The 22,425-nt window shown below is 38.8% G+C and overlaps 2 non-coding genes across 2 annotated transcripts; one reads left to right on the top strand and one right to left on the bottom strand.

Moving 5' to 3' along the window:
- Nucleotides 1-528: 528 nt before the first annotated feature.
- Nucleotides 529-636, bottom strand: LOC148564599 (small nucleolar RNA R71). The gene has a single exon (XR_015884184.1). It is a non-coding gene; the product is annotated as a small nucleolar RNA R71 (small nucleolar RNA).
- Nucleotides 637-16,141: 15,505 nt separating this feature from the next.
- Nucleotides 16,142-16,249, top strand: LOC148564598 (small nucleolar RNA R71). The gene has a single exon (XR_015884033.1). It is a non-coding gene; the product is annotated as a small nucleolar RNA R71 (small nucleolar RNA).
- The last annotated feature ends 6,176 nt before the right edge of the window (nt 16,250-22,425 follow it).

Below are 22,425 nucleotides of genomic sequence, written 5' to 3'. Positions count from 1 at the left end.
GGAGCAAAGATAAGAACATTCTTGTGGAAGCAGATCCAGAACCTGAAAGGACTCTGAAGAGAAAATTAAAGAGAAGCTAAAATACAACAATCCAGAGATAACCTTTCAGAAATTTTCGAACAGGCAGAGGAGATGGCAGGCGAAAATAATAATAATGAAAGGAGGATGCTTGGTGACTTTACTGCACCTAATTCCAATTTACATGGAAGAAGCATCTCCATTCCTGCCATCGGAGCAAACAACTTTGAGCTGAAACCTCAATTAGTTTCTCTGATGCAGCAGAACTGCAAGTTTCATGGACTTCCATCTGAAGATCCTTTTCTGTTCTTAACTGAATTCTTGCAGATATGTGATACTGTTAAGACTAATGGAATAGATCCTGAAGTCTACAGGCTCATGCTTTTCCCCTTTGCTGTAAGAGACAGAGCTAGATTATGGTTGGATTCTCAACCCAAAGACAGCCTGAACTCTTGGGATAAGCTGGTCACGGCTTTCTTAGCCAAGTACTTTCCTCCTCAAAAGCTGAGCAAGCTTAGAGCTGATGTTCAAACCTTCAGACAGAAAGAAGGTGAATCCCTCTATGAAGCTTGGGAAAGATACAAACAGTTGACCAAAAAGTGTCCTTCTGACATGCTTTCAGAATGGACCATCCTGGATATATTCCATGATGGTCTGTCTGAGCTATCAAAGATGTCACTGGACACTTCTGCAGGTGGATCCATTCACCTAAAGAAAACGCCTACAGAAGCTCAAGAACTCATTGACATGGTTGCTAATAACCAGTTCATGTACACTTCTGAAAGGAATCCTGTGAATAATGGGACGCCTATGAAGAAGGGAGTTCTTGAAGTTGATACTCTGAATGCCATATTGGCTCAGAATAAAATATTGACTCAGCAAGTCAATATGATCTCTCAGAGTCTGCATGGAATGCAAGCTGCATCCAACAGTACTTAAGAGGCATCTTTTGAAGAAGAAGCCTATGATCCTGAGAACCCTGCAATAGCAGAGGTAAATTACTTAGGTGAACCTTATGGAAACACCTATAACTCAACATGGAGAAATCATCCAAATTTCTCATGGAAGGATCAGAAGCCTCAACAAGGCTTTAACAATGGTGGAAGAAACAGGTTTAGTAATAGCAAACCTTTTCCATCATCAACTCAGCAACAGACAGAGAACTCTGGACAAAACGCTTCTAATTTAGCAAATCTAGTCTCTGATCTATCTAAGGCCACTGTAAGTTTCATGAATGAAACAAGGTCTTCTATTAGAAATCTGGAAGCACAAGTGGGCCAGCTGAGTAAAAGGATCACTGATATCCCTCCTAGTACTCTCCCAAGCAATACAGAAGAGAACCCAAAAGGAGAGTGCAAGGCCATTGACATAAGCGCCATGGCCAAACCTGAAAAGGAAGGAGAGGACGCAAATCCCAAGGAGGAAGACCTCCTGGGACGTCCAGTGGTCAATAAGAAGCTTCCCTCTGAGGAACCAAAGGACTCTGAGGCTCATCTAGAGACCATAGAGATCCCATTAAACCTCCTTATGCCCTTCATGAGCTCTGATGGGTATTCTTCTTCTGAAGAGAATGAGGATGTTACTGAAGAGCAAACTGCCAAGTTTCTTGGTGCAATCATGAAGCTGAATGCCAAATTATTTGGCATTGATGCTTGGGAAGTTGAACCTCCCTTGTTCATCAATGAACTAAGTGATCTGGATCAACTGACATTGCCTCAGAAGAGACAGGATCCTGGAAAGTTCATAATACCCTGCACCATAGGCACCATGATCTTTAAAGCTCTGTGTGACCTTGGTTCAGGAATAAACCTCATGCCCCTCTCTGTAATAGAGAAACTGGGAATCTATGGGGTGCAAGCTGCTAAAATCTCACTAGAGATGGCAGACAGCTCAAGAAGACAGGCTTATGGACAAGTAGAAGATGTATTAATAAAGGTTGAGGGCCTTTACATACCTACTGATTTCATAGTCCTGGATACTGGAAAGGAAGAGGATGAATCCATCATCCTAGGAAGACCTTTCCTGGCCACAGCAAGAGCTGTGATTGATGTTGACAGAGGTGAAATAGTCCTTCAATGGAATGAGAACCCCCTTGTATTCAAAACTCAAGGATCTCCCTCTGCAACCATGGAGAGGAAGCAGGAAAAGCTTCTCTCCAAGCAGAGTCAACCAGAGCCCCCACAGTCAAACTCTAAGTTTGGTGTTGGGAGGCCACAACCAAACTCTAAGTTTGGTGTTGAACTCCCATATCCAAACTCTAAGTTTGGTGTTGGAGGGTCTCAACAAAGCTCTGCACATCTGTGAGGCTCCATGAGAGCCCACTGTCAAGCTATTGACATTAAAGAAGCGCTTGTTGGGAGGCAACCCAATGTTTATCTAATTCTTATTTTTATTGTTTTCTTAGGTTCATGATCATGTGGAGTCACAAAATAAATATAAAAATTGAAAACGGAATCAAAAAAACAGCAGAAGAAAAATCACACCCTGGAGGAGCATCTGCCTGGCGTTCAAACGTCAGAACAGAGCATAGTTCTGGCGCTGAACGCCCAGAATGGGAGCATCCTGGCGCTGAACGCCCAGAACAAGCATAGTTCTGGCGTTCAACGCCAGAAATGGCAGCAAATGGGCGTTGAACGCCCAAAATGGGCACCAACCTGGCGCTGAACGCCCAGAGTTGTGTGCAAAGGCATTTTGCATGCCTAAATTGGTGCAGGGATGTAAATGCCTTGACACCTCAAGATCTGTGGCCCTCACAGGATCACCTCAGGATCTGTGGACCCCACAGGATCCCCACCTACCTTCACTCACTCTCTTCTCTCTTCTCTCTTCTCAATCATCCTCTATTCCCAATAAACACTCATCCCTTCTGTCTTCCATTTACCACTTACACCCATAAACCCACTTACCTTCAAAAATTCAACATCTCTTCCCCACCCAATCCCACCCATATGGCCGAATACACATCTCCCTCCATCTCCTCCATATCTTCTTCTTATTCTTCTATTCTTTCTTCTTTTGCTCGAGGGCGAGCAACATTCTAAGTTTGGTGTGGTAAAAAGCATAGCTTTTTTGTTTTTTTCATAACCACTGATGGCACCTAAGGCCAGAGAAGCCTCTAGAAAGAGGAAAGGGAAGACAAAAGCTTCCATCAAGGGTCTATAGCTCAGTGGTAGAACATTTGACTGCAAATCAAGAGATCCTTGAGATACCTCAGGGGATACATTTTCTTCCACACAATTATTGGAAGCAACTAAGGGTGGAACATCAAAGAGCACTCCATCATCCTTCATGAAATCAGAGAAGATCTAAAAGCAATGAAGGAGGAGCAACAAAGACAAGGAAGAGACATAGAAGAGCTCAAAAACATCACTAAGGTGGACTCATTCCTTGTTCTTACTTTCTCTGTTTTTTGTTTTCTATGTTATGTGCTTATCTGTGTTTGTGTCTTCATTACATGATCATTAGTAGTAGTAACTATGTCTTAAAGTTATGAATGTCCTATGAATCCATCACCTCTCTTAAATAAAAACTGTTTTAATTCAAAAGAACAAGAAGTACATGAGTTTTGAATTTATCCTTGAGCTTAGCTTAATTATATCGATGTGGTGACAATGCTTCTTGTTTTCTGAATGTATGCTTGAACAGTGCATATGTCTTTTGAAGTTGTTGTTTAAGAATGTTAAATATGTTGGCTCTTGAAAGAATGATGACTAGGAGACATGTTATTTGATAATCTGAAAAATCATAAAAATGATTCTTGAAGCAAGAAAAAGCAGCAAAGAACAAAGCTTGCAGAAAAAAAAAATAATAATAATAATAGGCGAAAAAAAAAATAGAGAAAGAAAAAGCAAGCAGAAAAAGCCAAAGCTCTTAAAACCAAGAGGCAAGAGCAAAAAAAGCCAATAACCCTTAAAACCAAAAGGCAAGGGCAAATAAAAAAGATCCCAAGGCTTTGAGCATCAGTGGATAGGAGGGCCTAAAGGAATAAAATCCTGGTCTAAGCGGCTAAACCAAGCTGTCCCTAACCATGTGCTTGTGGCGTGTAGGTGTCAAGTGAAAACTTGAGACTGAGCGGTTAAAGTCAAGGTCCAAAGCAAAAACAAAGAGTGTGCTTAAGAACCCTGGACACCTCTAATTGGGGACTTTAGCAAAGCTGAGTCACAATCTGAAAAGGTTCACCCAATTATGTGTCTGTGGCATTTATGTATCCGGTGGTATTACTGGAAAACAAAGTGCTTAGGGCCACGGCCAAGACTCATAAAGAAGCTGTGTTCAAGAATCATCATACTGAACTAGGAGAGTCAATAACACTATTCGAAATCTGAAGTTCCTATAGATGCCAATCATTCTGAACCTCAATGGATAGAGTGAGATGCCAAAACTATTCAAGAGGCAAAAAGCTATAAGTCCCGCTCATATGATTGAAGCTCTGTTTCATTGATAGTTTGGAATTTATAGTATATTCTCTTCTTTTTTTCCTATTTGATTTTCAGTTGCTTGGGGACAAGCAACAATTTAAGTTTGGTGTTGTGATGAGCGGATAATTTATACGCTTTTTGGCATTGTTTTTAGTATGTTTTTAGTAGGATCTAGTTACTTTTAGGGATGTTTTCATTAGTTTTTATGTTAAATTCACATTTCTGGACTTTACTATGAGTTTGTGTGTTTTTCTGTAAATTCAGGTATTTTCTGGCTGAAATTGAGGGACTTGAGCAAAAATCAGATTCAGAGGTTGAAGAAGGATTGCTGATGCTGTTGGATTCTGACCTCCCTGCACTCAAAGTGGATTTTCTGGAGCTACAAAACTCGAAATGGCGCGCTTCCAATTGCGTTGGAAAGTAGACATCCAGGGCTTTCCAGAAATATATAATAGTCCATACGTTGGCCAAGAATGGACGACGTAAACTGGCGTTCAACGCCAGCCTTCTGCCCAAATCTGGCGTCCAGCGCCAAAAAAGGATCCAAAACCAGAGTTGAACGCCCAAACTGGCACAAAAACTGGCGTTCAACTCCACAAATGGCCTCTGCACGTGCAACACTTAAGCTCAGCCCAAACACACACCAAGTGGGCCCCGGAAGTGGATTTATGCATCAATTACTTACTCATGTAAACCCTAGTAGCTAGTTTATTATAAATAGGACCTCTTACTATTGTATTTGACATCTTTGGATTACCTTATGATCCTTTGATCACGTTTTGGGTGCTGGCCATCTCGGCCATGCCTGGACCTTCACTTATGTATTCTCAACGGTAGAGTTTCTACGCTCCATAGATTAAGGTGTGGAGCTCTGCTGTTCCTCAAAGATTAATGAAAGTACTACTGTTTTCTATTCAATTCATCTTATTTCGCTTCTAAGATATCCATTCGCACCCAAGAACGTGATGAAGGTGATGATTATGTGTGACGCTCATCATCCTTTTCCCTTATGAACGCGTGCCTGACAAACACTTCTGTTCTACATGAATTAAGCTAGAATGAGTATCTCTTAGATCTCCTAAACAGAATCTTCGTGGCGTAAGCTAGAATGATGGCGGCATTCAAGAGAATCCGGAAAGTCTAAACCTTGTCTGTGGTATTCCGAGTAGGATTCAATGATTGAATGACTGTGACGAGCTTCAAACTCGCGAGTGCTGGGCGTTAGTGACAGACGCAAAAGGAGGGTGAATCCTATTCCAGCATGATCGGGAACCGACAGATGAATAGCCGTGCCGTGACAGGGTGCGTGAGCATATTATTCACTGAGAGGAGGGGATGTAGCCACTGACAACGGTGATGCCCTTGCATAAAGCCAGCCATGGAAAGGAGTAAGACTGATTGGATGAAGATAGCAGGAAAGCAGAGGTTCAGAGGAACGAAAAGCATCTCCATTCACTTATCTGAAATTCCTACCAATGAATTACATAAGTACCTCTATCCCTATTCTTTTATTTATTATTCGAAAACACCATTATCACTTTATATCTGCCTGACTGAGATTTACAAGGTGACCATAGCTTGCTTCATACCAACAATCTCCGTGGGATTCGACCCTTACTCACGTAAGGTATTACTTGGACGACCCAGTGCACTTGCTGGTTAGTTGTATCGAAGTTGTGACAATTATGAATTAAGATCAAAGCACCAAGCTTTGGAGCCATTACCAGGGATTGTTCGAGCCTGGACATCACAATTTCGTGCACCAATGCCCTGGAGAGAAAAAATGTGGAATTTTGGGCGCTATTATTGGTGCTAGAAATGCCAGGTTTGAAGTTAACATGGGGCACCAAGTGTGGTGCCCCTAGAGGGTAATGAAGATGGCATTTTGGGCATCCTTAGTGGCACTAGAAATGCCAGGTTTGAAGCTAACATGGGGCACCAAGTGTGGTGCCCCTGGAGGTTAATAAAGATGGCTTTTTGGGCGCCTTTAGTGGCGCTAGAAATGCTAGGTTTGAAGCTAAAATGGGGAACCAAGTATGGTGCCCCAGGAGGGTAATGAAGGTGGCGTTTTGGGCGCCCTTAGTGGCGTTAGAAACTCCAAGTTTGAAGTTAACATGGGGCACCAAGTTTGGTTCCCCTGGAGGAAAGTAAGAGTGGCGTTTTGGGTGCCACTATAGGTGTTGGAAATGCCCCTAAAAATGCCTCCAGAGTAATTTTGCTTGCTTGCTTGCTTCATGCCTTGTCACCTTCTAGTCCCTTGTTCCTAGAAACCAATAAACAACATTGCATCAAAGTTTGGTTCATATGATCATGAATTCTATTCAAATATACAAATTCATAATTCTAAACTCAAATACTCATGAATGAACCTAATTTCCTTTTGTTGTTTAATGCTTCCTTTCTTACACAATTAAGTGATAATTAGCAATGAAATCACTCAATTATCTGCATGAAAGTTATAAAATAAAGTCCTAAATTAGTTAATTAACTAACCAAGATGCATATGAATCATGCCACTAGCGTGTGGCTTTGGCACATTTTACAAAGCACCTGGCGCTAAATGCCGGGTGTGGCGGTTAGCACCAACTCAACAGAAGGCTTGCACATAACAGAATGTGCCTGGCGCTAAACTCCAGGTAGCGGCATTCAGCACCAGCTCAATTGAGTTAAATTTTCTCCTTTTTCTTCTGCACGAACTTTGTTAAGCTCGCCCAGATTTTTCCTGAAATCAATAAAACCATAATGCGCATTAAAGTAGCATCCAAATAGGCTTCAAATACTAAAATCTCAATAAAACTCAATAAATTCATATCTAAAAATATAAAAAAGATACCCACACATCACAACACCAAACTTGAATTTCTGCTTGTCCTCAAGCAACAGAAAATAGTATGAACCAGCAAAGTGAGGTTGCCTAAGAATTCAGTTTCAATTAACCTCCTATTTATTCTCTGAGTTGGGTTAATAACACTGTGATTTTGAATAGTTTTCGCATTTCACAATCCTTTGGAGTTCAAAAATGTTAATGTCTGGTGCGTGTGTACGCAAACCCCACACTTTTCGTACAGCAGCAGTACCAGCAAGTGCACTAGGTCGTCCAAGTAATACCTGAGCGAGTCAGGGTCGATCCCACGAGGATTGTGGCTTGAAGAAAGCAATGGTTGTCTTGCAGGTCTTAGTCAGGAGGAATCAGAAGGAGTTGGATTATATTATGTAAACCTTGAATGATTATATGTCATAAATGTTGAAAGGGGTAAAACCAATTGGAGTAAATAATAGGAATAGAATTGAGAGTCGGAGTTACTTTGTCTTTCTGAATGAGCTCTGGTATTACTGTCTTCCTTGCTTGTGAATGATCTTCTTTTATGACAGGTTGTAAGTGATCAAAGCCATTGCCCATGATCATTGATCTCCTCTGCTACAGGTCAAACGCCATTGCCCGTGGTCATTCAATCTGACGGAGGGTGAAGCTCTAGCAAGTCATTCTCTTGGCGATCCTACTCAAAACGCGACAGACAAGGCCGAATCTTCCGGATCAGAGAATGCTGCTTCTTTGGATTCTAGCCTATACCACGGAGGCCCTAATCTCCCCAGAAATCAGCTGAACTGGTGTCTCGAGAAGTCTCCAACGAAGTCGTGGATTAACCATCTGAGAGATGTATAAACATAGTTGTTGGCTCGTGCTTTCCTTCCAAGTATTCACACGAACCCAAGTAGATGCGGGTGTTTGTCAGGCACGTTCATCTTAATGTGATGAACAGAGCTAATTTATTAGATCATCCTATTCACCACGATGAAGATTGGATATACATCTTAGAGATAGCTCAAACGCAGATCGAAGAAGAAACAGAAATACTTTTATTAATTCATAGGACTCAGCAGGGCTCCTCCCCTCAACTTAGGAGGTTTAGAAACTCATACTGAAGTAAAATACAATGATAAATGTGTATGATGACTGAAAGTGTCTGAAAACCCCCGAATTACATAAATAAAATCCTTTAAATACTAAACAGATGACTAGTAAGGGTAAAACAGTCTATTTAGTGCCAAAATTCACTTCTGGGGCCCACTTGGTGAGTGTTTGGGATGAGTTTTGGTGAGATCCTCGTGCTATGAGGTTTCCAGGGCATAGGACACCAGCTAGGGAGTCCTCTTTGGGCGTTTGTATATTTTTCTATGCTCTTTGGGCGCTGGACGCCTGGAAGGGGGCAGGTGGCTGGCGTTGGACGCCAGTTTTGGGCCTTCTAATCCGAAGAAAAGTATGAACTATTATGTATTGCTGGAAAGCTCTGAAAGTCAGCTTTTCATATCTATTAAGAACGCTCCATTTGGAATTTTGTAGCTCCAGAAAAGCTCTTCCGAATGCAGGCAGGTCAGATCTGGACAGCATCTGCAGTGCCTTCTCTGTCTCTGAATCAGACTTCTGCTCTAGCTCCTCAATTTCAGCCAGAAAATACCTGAAATTGTCCAAAAACACAAAAACTCAGTAGAATCCAAAAATGTGAATTTAACACTAAAAACTATAAAAACTCAATAAAAACTAAACAAAAACTACTAAACATTATATGAAAATGATGTCAAAAAACGTATAAAATATCTGCTCATCAATGTCCTTTAGAACTAGAATTCAGATAATATTATGAATTATCTTCTTTTTAACCTTTAATTAATCCTTGAACACAACCTTTTCTTTTTCTTTTCTTTGGTTCTTTGAACCTTGAGCCTAGCTATGACTTTAAATTTTTTGTCTCTAGATTTACTTGACACAAGAACTTGACTAGGAAACTCTTTGAGTTCTAATTTTTCTTTTGCATTTTCCCAGTCAGTGGTGCTCAGAGCATTTGGCATACTCTTTATTTGCGCTTGGCTTTGACTCTAAGTGTTCTGTCTAGAGTTTTACTTGACACATTCACACCACAAGCATATGGCTAGGGAAACAACTCTTTTGAACTTTTAATCACATTTAACCTTCCTAGCCATTGACACTCAAAGCCTTGGGCCTAGCTTTTTATTTTCTTTCTTTTTATTTTCTTGTTGTGTCTATTGCTTCTAGGATTAATTTCTTGTTTAATTTAGAGAATTCATAATACTAATCTAAATTTCTGTACCTCAATAATTAACAACCTTAACTCCAAGATCAAATACATACTATTCATTTCATGCATTCCAAACCACAAATAAATACCACCACATCAAGATAAATAAGAGAATTTAGAATATAAACTCAAGTTTTCTTGCATTATATCTTTTTTTTTCTCTCTTTTTTTTTCAATTCAAGCACAATGGGTGATACATGAGACAACTTTTTCAGCTAAATTTAAAATACTAAAACAATTAACTAGAAATAAAAAGACTACAATTGCTAATACTCGAGTATAAGATTGGGAACATATAATAGAAAAGCGAAAATAATAAAATAAAATTAGAAATAGGGAAATAGCATAAAAGAACTCAACCACCTCAGTTGTCTTGGTGGCTGCCTGTTCCCTTTGATGGAGCTCCTAGAAATCCTCTTTAAAATCCAAAGTCACACCTCATCTGTAAGAGCTCCTGATGCTGACTCTACAGCTTCTCTAATAGCTGCTAAAGAAGGGAAGTGTGGCCCTCATGACTCACCCTTAGTTGATCAATAGATGAGGTCAGCTGCTGCCAATACTCCTGTGGAAGAAAATACTATCTTGAGGCATCACTGGCTGCTCTGGCTAAGGTGGTAGAACCGGCTCCTCCCTCGAGGCTATAGCATACTCAAAGTCTTCTTAGAAATGGGCCTCTCTTTGGAGATGAGTGTATCATGCTCAATAAACACTCTGGTAGCATCACGGAGGCAATAGATAAGGTGTGCACGAAATTGTGATCATAATTTTCACAACTCCCGCACAACTAACCAGCAAGTGCACTGGGTCATCCAATGACTACGTTGAACATCATGTAGACCGTTTGTGGTTGTCAGGCACGTGGATCTCGGCTAAGCGAGTAACGAAGATAGTGGGTGATTGTCACGGGTCACCCCTCCATTCTGACTTAACTGAATTAAGTACGAGAGTATATCTTAGAGAAGAAGTAAGCGTGAATTAAAAGAGAAAAAATAGTACTTGCATTAATTCATGAAGAACAGCAGAGCTCCGCACCTTAATCTATGAGGTGTAGAAACTCCACCGTAGAAAATACATAAGAGAAAAAGGTCTAGGCATGGCCATGTGGCCAGCCTCCCAAACGTGAAAAGATCAGATCCAAAAGTATGATCAAAGATCTCAATACAATAGTAAAAAGTGCTATTTATACTAAACTAGTTACTAGGGATTACAGAAAATAAGTAACTAAGTGCAGATAGTGCAGAAATCCACTTCCGGGGCCCACTTGGTGTGTGCTTGGGCTGAGCATTGAGCTTTACATGTGCATAGGCCATTTCTAGAGTTAAACGCCAGCTTGGATGCCCGTTTGGGCGTTTAACTCCAGTTTTGGTGCCAGTTCTGGCGTTTTAAAGTCTCTGGCTGGCGTTTGGATGCCAGTTTGGGCCATCAAATCTCAAGAAAAGTATGGACTATTATATATTGCTGGAAAGCCCAAGATGTCTGCTTTCCAACGCAATTAAGAGCACCCCAATTGGGTTTCTGACTCTCCAGAAAATCCACTTCGAGTGCAGGAGGTTTAGAATCCAACAGCATCTGTAGTCCTTTCTCAGCCTCTGAATTAGACTTTTGCTCAGGTCCCTCAATTTCAGCCAGAAAATACCTGAAATTATAGAAAATACACAAACTCATAGTAAAGTCCAGAAATGTGATTTTTGCATAAAAACTAATAAAAATATAATAAAAAGCAACTAAAATATACTAAAAACTATATAAAAACAATGCCAAAAAGGGTATAAAATATCCGCTCATCACAACACCAAACTTAAATTGTTGCTTGTCCCCAAGCAACTAAAAACAAAATAGGATAAAAAGAAGAGAATATACAATAAATTTCAAAAACATCAATGAAGCTTAGTTTTAATTGGATGAGCAGGACTAGTAGCTTTTTGCTTCTGAACAGTTTTGGCATCTCACTTTATCCTTTGAAGTTCAAAATGATTGGCATCCATAGGAACTCAGAATTCAGATAGTGTTATTGATTCTCCTAGTTCAGTATGTTGATTCTTGAACATAGCTACTTTATGAGTCTTGGCCGTGACCCTAAGCATCTTGTTTTCCAGTATTACCACCGGATACATAAATTCCACAGACACATAACTGGGTGAACCTTTTCAGATTGTGACTCAGCTTTGCTAGAGTCCCCAGTTAGAGGTATCCAGAGTTCTTAAGCACACTCTTTTTGCTTTGGATCACGACTTTAACCGCTCAGTCTCAAGCTTTTCACTTGACACCTTCACGCCACAAGCACAGGGTTAGGGACAGCTTGATTTAGCCACTTAGGCTAGGATTTTATTCCTTTGGGCCCTCCTATCCATTAATGCTCAAAGCCTTAGATCCTTTTTATCGTTGCCTTTTAGTTTAAAGGGTTATTGGCTTTTTGCTCTTGTCTTTTGGTTTAAAGAGCTATTGGCTTTTTCTGCTTGATTTTTCTTTTTCTTTCTTTTTTTTTCTTTCTTTTTTGCATTTTTTTCGCAAGCTTTTTCTTTTCACTGCTTTTTCTTGCCTCAAGAATCAATTTTATAATTTTTCAGATTATCAATAACATTTCTCTTTTTTATTATTCTTTCAAGAGCCAACAATTTTAACATTCATAAACTTCACTATAAAAAATATGCACTGTTCAAGCATTCATTCAGAAAACAAAAAGTATTGCCACCACATCAAAATAATTAAACTATTTTCAAGATAGAATTCAAAATTCATGTACTTCTTTTTCTTTTTCAGAAAACATTTTTCATTTAAGAAAGGTGAAAGATTCATGGAACATTCATAGCTTTAAGACATAGACACTAAACACTAATGATCATGTAATAAAGACACAAACATAGACAAAACATAAAGCATAAAAATCGAAAAACAGAAAAATAAGAACAAAGAAATTAAAGAATGGGTCCACCTTAGTGACGGCGGCTAGTTCTTCCTCTTGAAGATCCTATAGAGTGCTTGAGCTCCTTTATGTGTCTTCCTTGCCTTTGTTGCTCCTCTCTCATGGCCTTTTGGTCCTCTCTGATTTCATGGAGGATGATGGAATGCTCTTGGTGCTCCACTCTCAGTTGCTCCATGTTAGAACTCAAATCTCCTAAAGAGGTGTTGAGTTGCTCCCAATAGTTGTGTGGAGGGAAATGCATCCCTTGAGGCATCTCAGGGATTTCTTGATGAGGGGCTTCCTCATACTCTTGTTGAGGTCCATGAGTGGGCTCTCTTGTTTGCTCCATCCTCTTCTTAGTGATGGGCTTGTCAGCTTCAATGAGGATGTCTTCCTCTATGACAACTCTGGCTGAATTGCATAGGTGACAGATGAGATGAGGAAAGGCTAACCTTGCCAAAGTGGAGGGCTTGTCAGCCACCTTGTATAGTTCTAGAGATATGATCTCATGAACTTCTACTTCCTCTCCAATCATGATACTATAGATCATGATACCCCAATCAGTTGCTAGTAGAAATGATAGAGCGTTGGATGAACTCTAACCATCCTCTAGCCACGGGTTTGAGGTCAAGCCTTCTCAGTTGAACCGGCTTACCTTTGGAGTCTCTCTTCCATTGCACTCCTTCCACACAGATGTCCATGAGGACTTGGTCCAACCTTTGATCAAAGTTGAGTCTTCTAGTGAAAGGATGAGGATCTCCTCTCATGATTGGCAAGTTGAATGCCAACCTTACAGTTTCTAGACTGAAATCTAAGTATTTTTCCTGAACCATTGTGAGCCAATTCTTTGGGTTCGGGTTCACACTTTGATCATGGTTCTTAGTGATCCATGTATTAGCATAGAACTCTTGAACCATTAAGATTCCGACTTGTTAGATGGGGTTGGTGAGAGATTTCCAACCTCTTCTTCGAACCTCACATCGGATCTCCGGATATTCACTCTTTTTGAGCATGAAGGGTACCTCGGGGATAACATTTTTCTTGGCCACCACTTCATAGAAGTGGTCTTGATGGACTTTTGAGATGAATCTCTCCATCTCCCATGACTCGAAGGTGGAAGCAATTGCCTTCCCCTTCCTCTTTCTAGAGGTTTCTCCAGCCTTAGGTGCCATTAATGGTTATGGAAAAACAAAAAGCAGATCTTTTTTCCACACCAAATTTAAAAGGTTTGCTCGTCTTCGAGCAAAAGAGGAAAGAAAGGAGGAGAAGAAGAAGAAATGGAAGAGATAGAGGGGTGTTTTGGATTCAGCCAAGGCGGGTTTAAGTGTTTAGGATGTGTGAAATTGAAGGTGGTAAGGAGGGGTATTTATAGGGTAAGAGAGAGAGAGGGAAGTCACGTATGAAGGGGTTGGGTTTGGGACGGAAATGTTTTGAATTTGAATGGTGAGGTAGGTGAGGTTTTATGATGGGTTTAGGGAAATAGGGGATGGATGTGAGTGGTGAGTCTTGTTATGGAAAGGTGTGAAGAGGAGAGAAATAGAAGTGGGGTAGGTGGGGATCCTGTGGGGTCCACAGATCCTGAGGTGTCAAAGAATTCTGGTCCCTGCACCTTTTGGCGTTTAAATGCCCTGTGTATGCCATTTCTGGTGTTTAACGCCAACTCTGCTACCTTTTCTGGCGTTAAACGCCAGGCTGATGCCCTTTTCTGGCGTTTAACGCCAACCAGACACCAGACACCCTTTTCTGGTGTTAAACGCCAGTTTGTCTGCCAATTCTGGCGTTTAACACCCAGAATGCTGCCAGACTGGGCGTTAATCGCCCATTCTGCTATCCTTACTCGCGTTTAAACGCCAGTAAGCCTGTCCTCCAGGGTGTGCTATTTTTGATGTTTTTTTAATTCTGCTTTAATTCTACAGTTGTTTTCGTGACTCCACATGATCATCTACCTAAAGAAAACATAACATAACAATGGAAAACAAATGTTTATAAAAATAAATATAATTAAATAACATTGGGTTGCCTCCCAATAAGCGCTTCTTTAATGTCAATAGCTTGACAGTGAGCTCTTAGAGAGCTTCACAGAGACTCAGAGCTTAATGGTGGCCTCCCAACACCAAACTTAGAAGTTGAGTGTGGGGGCTCTATTTGACTCTGTTTTGAGAGAAGCTTTTCATGCTTCCTCTCCATGGTTATAGAAGAAGATCCTTGAGCCTTAAACATAAGGTAGTCCTCATTCAATTGAAGGACTAACTCTCCTTTTTCCACATCAATCACAGCTCTTGCTATGGCTAGGAAGGGTCTTCCAAGGAAAATGGATTCATCCTCTTCCTTCGCAGTGTCTAGGATTATCAAATCAGCAGGGATGTACAGGCCTTCAACCTTCACTAAGACATCCTTTACAAGTCCATAAGCCTGTTTTATTGATTCGCCTGCCATCTCTAGTGAGATTCTTGCAGCTTATACCTCAAAGATCCCTAGTTTCTCCATTACAGAGAGTGGCATGATGTTTATACCTGATCCCAGGTCACACAGAGCCTTCTCAAAGGTCATGGTGCCTATGGTACAAGGTATTAAGAACTTTTCGGGATCCGGTTTCTTCTGAGGTAATTTCAGTTGAACCAAAGCATTCAGTTCATTGATGAGCAATGGAGGTTCATCCTCCCAAGTCTCATTACCAAATAACTTGGCATTCAGCTTCATGATTGTTCCTAGATACTGAGCAACTTGCTCTTCAACAATATCTTCATCCTCTTCAGAGGAAGAATAATCATTAGAGCTCATGAATGCCAACAGTAAGTTCAGTGGAATCTCTATGGTCTCTGTATGAGCCTCAGACTTATTTTGTTCCTCATTAGGAGACTCCTTAGTGGTCAGTAGACGTCCATTGAGGTCTTCCTCAGTGAAAATTACTGCCTCCTCCTCCTCTATAGGTTCGGCCATTTTGGGAATATTGATGGCCTTGCACTCTCTCTTTGGATTCTCTTCTGTATTGCTTGGGAGAGTACTGGGAGGGATTTCAGTAACTCTTTTACTCAGCTGACCCACTTGTCCCTCCAAAATTCTGATGGAGGACCTTGTTTCAGTCATGAAATTGAGAGTGGTCTTAGATAGATCAGAGATTATAGTTGCTAAGTCAGAGAGACTCTGCTTAGAATTCTCTGTCTGTTGCTTAGAAGATAATGGAAAAGGCTTGCTGTTGCCAAACCTATTTCTCCCACTATTATTATTATTGAAGCCTTGATTAGGCTTCTGCTAATCCTTCCAGGAGAAATTAGGATGATTCCTCCATGAAGGATTGTAAGTGTTTCCATAGGATTCTCCTATGTAATTCACTTCTTCCATTCCAGGATTCTCAGGGTCATAAGCTTCTTCTTCAGAGGAGGCTTCTTTAGTACTGCCGAATGCAGCTTGCATTCCAGTTAGATCCTGAGAAATCATATTGACTTGCTAAGTCAATATTTTATTTTGAGCCAATATGGCATTCAGAGTATCAATCTCAAGAACTCCTTTCTTATGAGTCATCCCATTATTCAAAGGATTTCTTTTAGAAGTGTACATGAACTGGTTATTTGCAACTATCTCAATGAGTTCCTGGGCTTCTGCAGGGGTTTTCTTCAGATGAAGAAATCCACCGGTAGAGTGGTCCAATGACATCTTGGACAATTCAGACAAACCATCATAGAATATACATAAGATGCTCCATTCTGAAAGCATGCAGAAGGACACCTTCTGATCAATTGCTTGTATCTTTCCCAAGCTTCATAGAAGGATTCACCTTCCTTCTATCTGAAGGTTTGGACTTCCACTCTAACCTTGCTCATCTTTTGAGGTGGAAAGAATTTGGCCAAGAAAGCATTGACTAACTTTTCTCAAGAGTTCAGGCTTTCTTTAGGTTGTGAATCCAACCATATCCTAGCTCTGTCTCTTACAGTAAAGGGGAAAAGCATAAGTCTATAGACCTCGGGATTAACCCCATTGGTCTTAACAGTGTCACAAATTTGCAAGAATTCAGCTAAGAACTAATGAGGATCTTCCAATGGAAGTCCATGAAACTTGCAATTCTGCTGTATTAGAGAAACTAATTGAGGCTTAAGCTTAAAGTTATTTGCTCCAATTGCAGGAATTGAGATGCTTCTTCCATAGAAGTCAGAAGATGGTGCAGTAAAGTCACCAAGCATCTTCCTTGCATCTCCACCATTGTTGTTGGGTTCGGCTGCCATGTCTGCTTCTTTTTCGAAAATTTCTGTAAAGTCCTCTCCAGAGTGTTGTGCTTTAGCTTCTCTTAGCTTTCTCTTCAGAGTCCTTTCAGGTTCAGGATCAGCTTCAACAAGAATATCCTTATCCTTGTTCTTGCTCATACGAAAAAGAAGAAAACAATGAGAGAAGAGAAATCCTCTATGTCACAGTATAGAGATTCCTTTATGTGAGTATAAAAATAGAAGAATGAGGTAGAGAGAGAATAAGAAGAATTCGAACATAGAGAGAAGAGAGAGGGGTTCGAATTATGAGTAGAAGAGAAGTGTCAGTAATTAAATAAAATAAATAGAAAGAGATGAAAGAGAGAGAGGATTCGAATATTAATTAAAAGAAAATAAAATATTTTTGTTTTTATTTTAATTATTGGTTAGTATTTGAATTTTAAGAAAGGAAATAAAAGCAAATTGAAAAACTAAATAAATTAATTCATTAAAAAGATTTTTGAAAAATTTGTTAGTTAATTTTCGAAAATGATGAGGGGAAAAAGTAGTTAGGTGGTTTTGAAAAAGATAAGAAATAGTAAACTTTTAAAATCAAACAAAATAGTCAAGTAGTTAATTGAAAAAGATTTGAAAATAAATTTTGAAAAGATAACAAGTTAGAAAAAGATTTTGAAATTAAATTTTGAAAAAGATATGATTGAAATTTATTTTGAAAAAGTTTTGAAAAAGAAATTAAAAAGATTTGATTTTAAAATTAAAGTTGATGACTTGACTAACAAGAAACTAAAAGATATGATTCTAGAATTTACAGATTGACCTTTCTTAACAAGAAAGTAACAAACGTGAAATTTTTGAATCAAAATATTAAATGCTAGCAAAGATTTCAAAAATTATGAAATAAAATTAAGAAAAAGATTTTGAAAATTTGTTTAAAGATTTTCGAAAGCATTAAAAGAAAAATGAAAAAGATTTTGAAAAATTTTAAGAAAGAATTCGAAAATATTAAAAGAAAATTGAAAAAGATTTGATTTTGAAAAAGATTTGAAAAGATAGAATTTTTAAATTGAAATTTTGACTTGACTAATAAGAAACAACTAAGTTTTAAAAATCTTTGACTAAGTCAACCCAAAATTTCGAAATTTATGAGTAAAATAAGGAAAAGATATTTTTTTTATTTTTGAGTTAATGAAGAAAGAGAAAAACAAAAAAATGACAAATGACATAAAAATTATGAATCAAAACAAGAAAAATATGCAAAAACACTTTGAATGTCAAGATGAACACCAAGAACACTTTGAAGATCAAGATGAACATCAAGAACATACTTTTGAAAATTTTTAAGAAAAGAAAGACATGCAAGACACCAAACTTAAAAATTTTTAATGTTTAGGCACCATGAATTCCGCACAAGAAAAACAAGAAAAGACACAAAATAAGAAAATATAAAGATCAAACAAAGAGAATCATCAAGAACAACTTGAAGATCATGAAGAACACAATGCATGAAATTCGAAAATTTAAGAAAAATTAAAAACATGCAATTAACACCAAACTTAAAATTTGACACAAGACTTAAACAAGAAACACAAAATTTTTGGTTTTTTTTATTTTATTAAATTTTTTTGTATGTTTTTCGAAAATATTTTGGAAATAGAAAATAAAAAAATTAAAAATTTTTAATAAGAATTCCAGGATTCATGCAATGTTAATCTAAAGCTCCAGTCTAAAAGATTAGACATGGCTTAATAGCCAGCCAAGCTTTAGCACAGAATTATAAATGAGAATCCAAAGGCGCATGCAATGTTATTCTAAAGCTTCGGTCCAAAAGAATTAGACATGGCCAAATGGCCAACCAAGCTTTAGCATAACAAATACATACAACAATAAGTAAATACATATAACAAAAACTTGGTGCACGAAATTGTGATCACAAATTTCACAACTCCGCACAACTAACCAGTAAGTACACTAGGTCGTCCAATAACTACGTTGAACATCATGTAGACCGCTTGTGGTTGTCAGGCACGCGGATCTTGGCTAAGCGAGTAACGAAGATAGTGGGTGATTGTCACGGGTCACCCCTCCATTCTGAATTAACTGAATTAAGTACGAGAGTATATCTTGGAGAAGAAGTAAGCATGAATTGAAAGAGAAACAATAGTACTTGCATTAATTCATGAAGAACAGCAGAGCTCCGCACCTTAATCTATGAGGTGTAGAAACTCCATGTAGAAAATACATAAGAGAAAAAGGTCTAGGCATGGCCGTGTGGCTAGCCTCCCAAACGTGAAAAGATCAGATCCAAAAGTATGATCAAAGATCTCAATACAATAGTAAAACGTGCTATTTATACTAAACTAGTTACTAGAGATTACAAAAAATAAGTAATTAAGTGCAGATAATGCAGAAATCCACTTTCAGGGCCCACTTGGTGTGTGCTTGGGCTGAGAATTGAGCTTTACACGTGCGTAGGCCATTTTTAGAGTTAAACGCCAGCTTGGATGCCAGTTTGGGCGTTTAACTCTAGTTCTGGTGCTAGTTCTGGCGTTTTACGCCAGAAAAGGGTCTCTGGCTGGCGTTTGGACACCAGTTTGGGCCATCAAATCTCGAGAAAAGTATAGACTATTATATATTTCTGAAAAGCCCAAGATGTCTACTTTCCAACGCAATTGAGAGCGTGCCAATTGGGTTTCTGTAGCTCCATAAAATCCACTTCGAGTGCAGGAGGGTCAGAATCCAACAACATCTGCAGTCCTTTCTCAGCCTCTGAATTAGACTTTTGCTCAGGTCCCTCAATTTTAGCCAGAAAATACCTGAAATTATAGAAAAATACACAAACTCATAGTAAAATCTAGAAATGTGATTTTTTCATAAAAACTAATAAAAATATAATAAAAAGCAACTAAAACATACTAAAAACTATATAAAAATAATGCCAAAAAGGGTATAAAATATCCGCTCATCAATGATACAGTGGATCATTACTGGTCGGTCTATGGTAACCTCAGAATGGTTACTCATCAGTGTAATGGAGTGCTGAATAAACTCCAACCACCCTCTAGCAATCGGCTGTAAATTATGCCGCCCCAACTGGTAAAGCTGGCCCTCAGAGTTGAGCCTCCACTGGGCTCCCAGAAGGCATATATCTACAAGTATCTGCTCTGGTCTTCGGTCTCTGTTGACCCTCTTAGTATAAGAGTCATCATCATCTCTATTATGTGGTAGGCAGAGTGTCTCTCTCACACTCTAGGGACCAAAGGCAAGGATCCACACTCTAACCACCGTGCTCCAGTTCTTAGTTCTTGGTTGTATGTGACCCAAGTTTTGGCATAAACCTTTTGGACTATCAATTGGCCCACCTTGATAACTGGGTTGCACAGTATGTCCCAGCCCCTCCTCCGGACCTCAGCTTGAATCTCCAGATACTCGTCTAGCTTGAGATCATACTGGACCTCCAGAATAACCTTCTTCCGGCCAGTGATCTCATCAAAATGGGCCTCGTGGACCTTGGAGCTAAACTAGGGCGAGTCATATGGACTGGTCACTGGGGCCTTCTCTTTTCTCTTCCTAGAGGAAGGCTCTCCTGTCTTGGGTGCCATCAATAATAATGAAGGAGAAAGGAAAGTGGCGCGGCCACAACAAACTTAAGAATTTTGCTCGTCCTCGAGCAATGAAAAAAGGAGTGAAGGGAAGAAGAAAGTAGATGGTAGTGATGGTAGGTGTAGAAGAAAATTAATGAAAATAATAGTGGAGGGGGTGAAAGAGCGAAACTCTCGCTCGATCTAGAATTTTCTAAAAATAAATTCCCGTTGTAAGTATAGCTTCTAGACTGACAAGAATTCCTTCTTTACAAAAGTTTTGTTTGTCACTTAAGCAAACCCAATAAAATTGATAACCGAGTATTTAAATCTCGGGTCGTCTTCTCAAGGAATTGCAGGGAGGTATGACTTATTATTAGCTATGAAAAAGGTAGAATTTTGGGTTTTTAATGTATAAGATAAAAAGCAAGAATAGTAAATGGCAAGAAAGTAAATTGTAAGGAATTAATTTAAATAAATAATAAAACTCTTGGCAAGGTATAAGAACTGGAAGTCCTATCTTAGTTATCCTTATCGATTGTGATGAGAATTGGATTTTTCTCCCACTTTGTTAACCTCTAATTATGAAGGTAAATCAAGTGGACTAATTAGCTTAATCCTCAAGTCCTAGTCAATCCCTGTGGGAAGACTAGCTTTAGAGCGATCTAGATCAATTAGAAATCTGCCAATTTCAACCACTGCTTTATTTGATAACTCAAGCGTCACCAATTACTTAACCAGAGCCAAAAGGAAAGAGAATCTACTCGAATAAAAATAATTTGGATAAATCGAAAGCATTCATATAAATAAAGCAAAGCAAAGTCAAATCTGAAATACCTCAATTTATATTAAATAAAACATTCAAATCTAAATACGAAGAATTCATAAGCCAAATTGGTAACATGAGTCAGATACAAATAAAAGCATTAGAATAAATAAAAATATAAAAGGAATATTGAACCTGAGAAGAAGTTGAAATCCTAAATCCTAATATAAATTCTAATCCTAATCCTAAGAGAGAGGAGAGAACCTCTCTCTCTAAAAACTACATCTAAATTATGAAAAGAGAATTATGAGCTTTCCCTCATAAATTAATGGATTCCCCCACTTTATAGCCTCTAATCTGTGTTTTCTGGGCCGCAAACTGGGTCGAAAATAGCCCAGAAATTGCTGGAGAAGAAATCTGCCATGCTGATTTTTGTCACTGCGATGCGTCCGCGTGGAGCACGCGTTCGCATCACCTAGTGTCACGGAAACTATAGAATATTATATATCAAATCGAAGCCCCGGACGTTATCTTTCCAACGTAACTGGAACCGCATCGTTTGGACCTCTGTAGCTCAAGTTATGACTGTTTGAGTGCGAGAGGGTCAGGCTGACAGCTTTGCAGTTCCTTCAACTTCTTGTATTCCTTCCACTTTTGTATGCTTTCTTTCCATCCTCCAAGCTATTCCTGCCCTGTAATCTCTGAAAACACTTAACACACATATCAAGGCATCGAATGGTAATAAGAGAGGATTAAAATTAGCTAACTTAAGATCAAAGAAGCATGTTTTCATTCAAAGCACAAAATCAGGAAGGAAAACGTAAACTCATGCAAATCATATGAATAAGTGTATGAAAGATTGATAAAATCCACTCAATTGAGTACAAGATAAACCATAAAATAGTGGTTTATCAACCTCCCCACACTTAAACATTAGCATGTCCTCATGCTAAGCTCAAGAGAAGCTATATAAAGAAGTGAAGAGGAATGATAGAGAGTATGCAATGCAACCTATCTATGTGAATGCAACTACACGTAAAATGTTTCTACCTACTTGGTTAAAAGAAAATCAAATTCTCCAAGAATAGACATAAATCAGATTTCACTAATTCAAATTATACAATAAAAGACAGGTAAACTTGTAAGAAGATAGCTCATGAAAGCAGGGAACATAGAATCAAGCATTGAACCCTCACTGGTAGTGTATATCACTCTAGTCTCTCAAGTGTATAGGGTAATTCACTCTACTCTTCTCTAATCATGCTTTCTAAACTTTGTTCTTCATCTAACCAAATAACAAATATTTAGTATACCAATGCAAACATCATGAGGTCTTTTCAGGGTTGTAATGGGGCTGAGGTAAAGGTAATATATATATATATATATATATATATATATATATATATATATATATATATATATATATATATATATATAAGGCTAAGTGA

This window comes from Arachis ipaensis, chromosome B5, assembly GCF_059453495.1.
Source record: "Arachis ipaensis isolate K30076 ecotype BB chromosome B5, ASM5945349v1, whole genome shotgun sequence".
Taxonomy (NCBI): domain Eukaryota; kingdom Viridiplantae; phylum Streptophyta; class Magnoliopsida; order Fabales; family Fabaceae; genus Arachis; species Arachis ipaensis.
The sequence above is the reverse complement of the archived record's forward strand: the minus strand, read 5'-3'. Positions and strand labels throughout refer to the sequence as shown.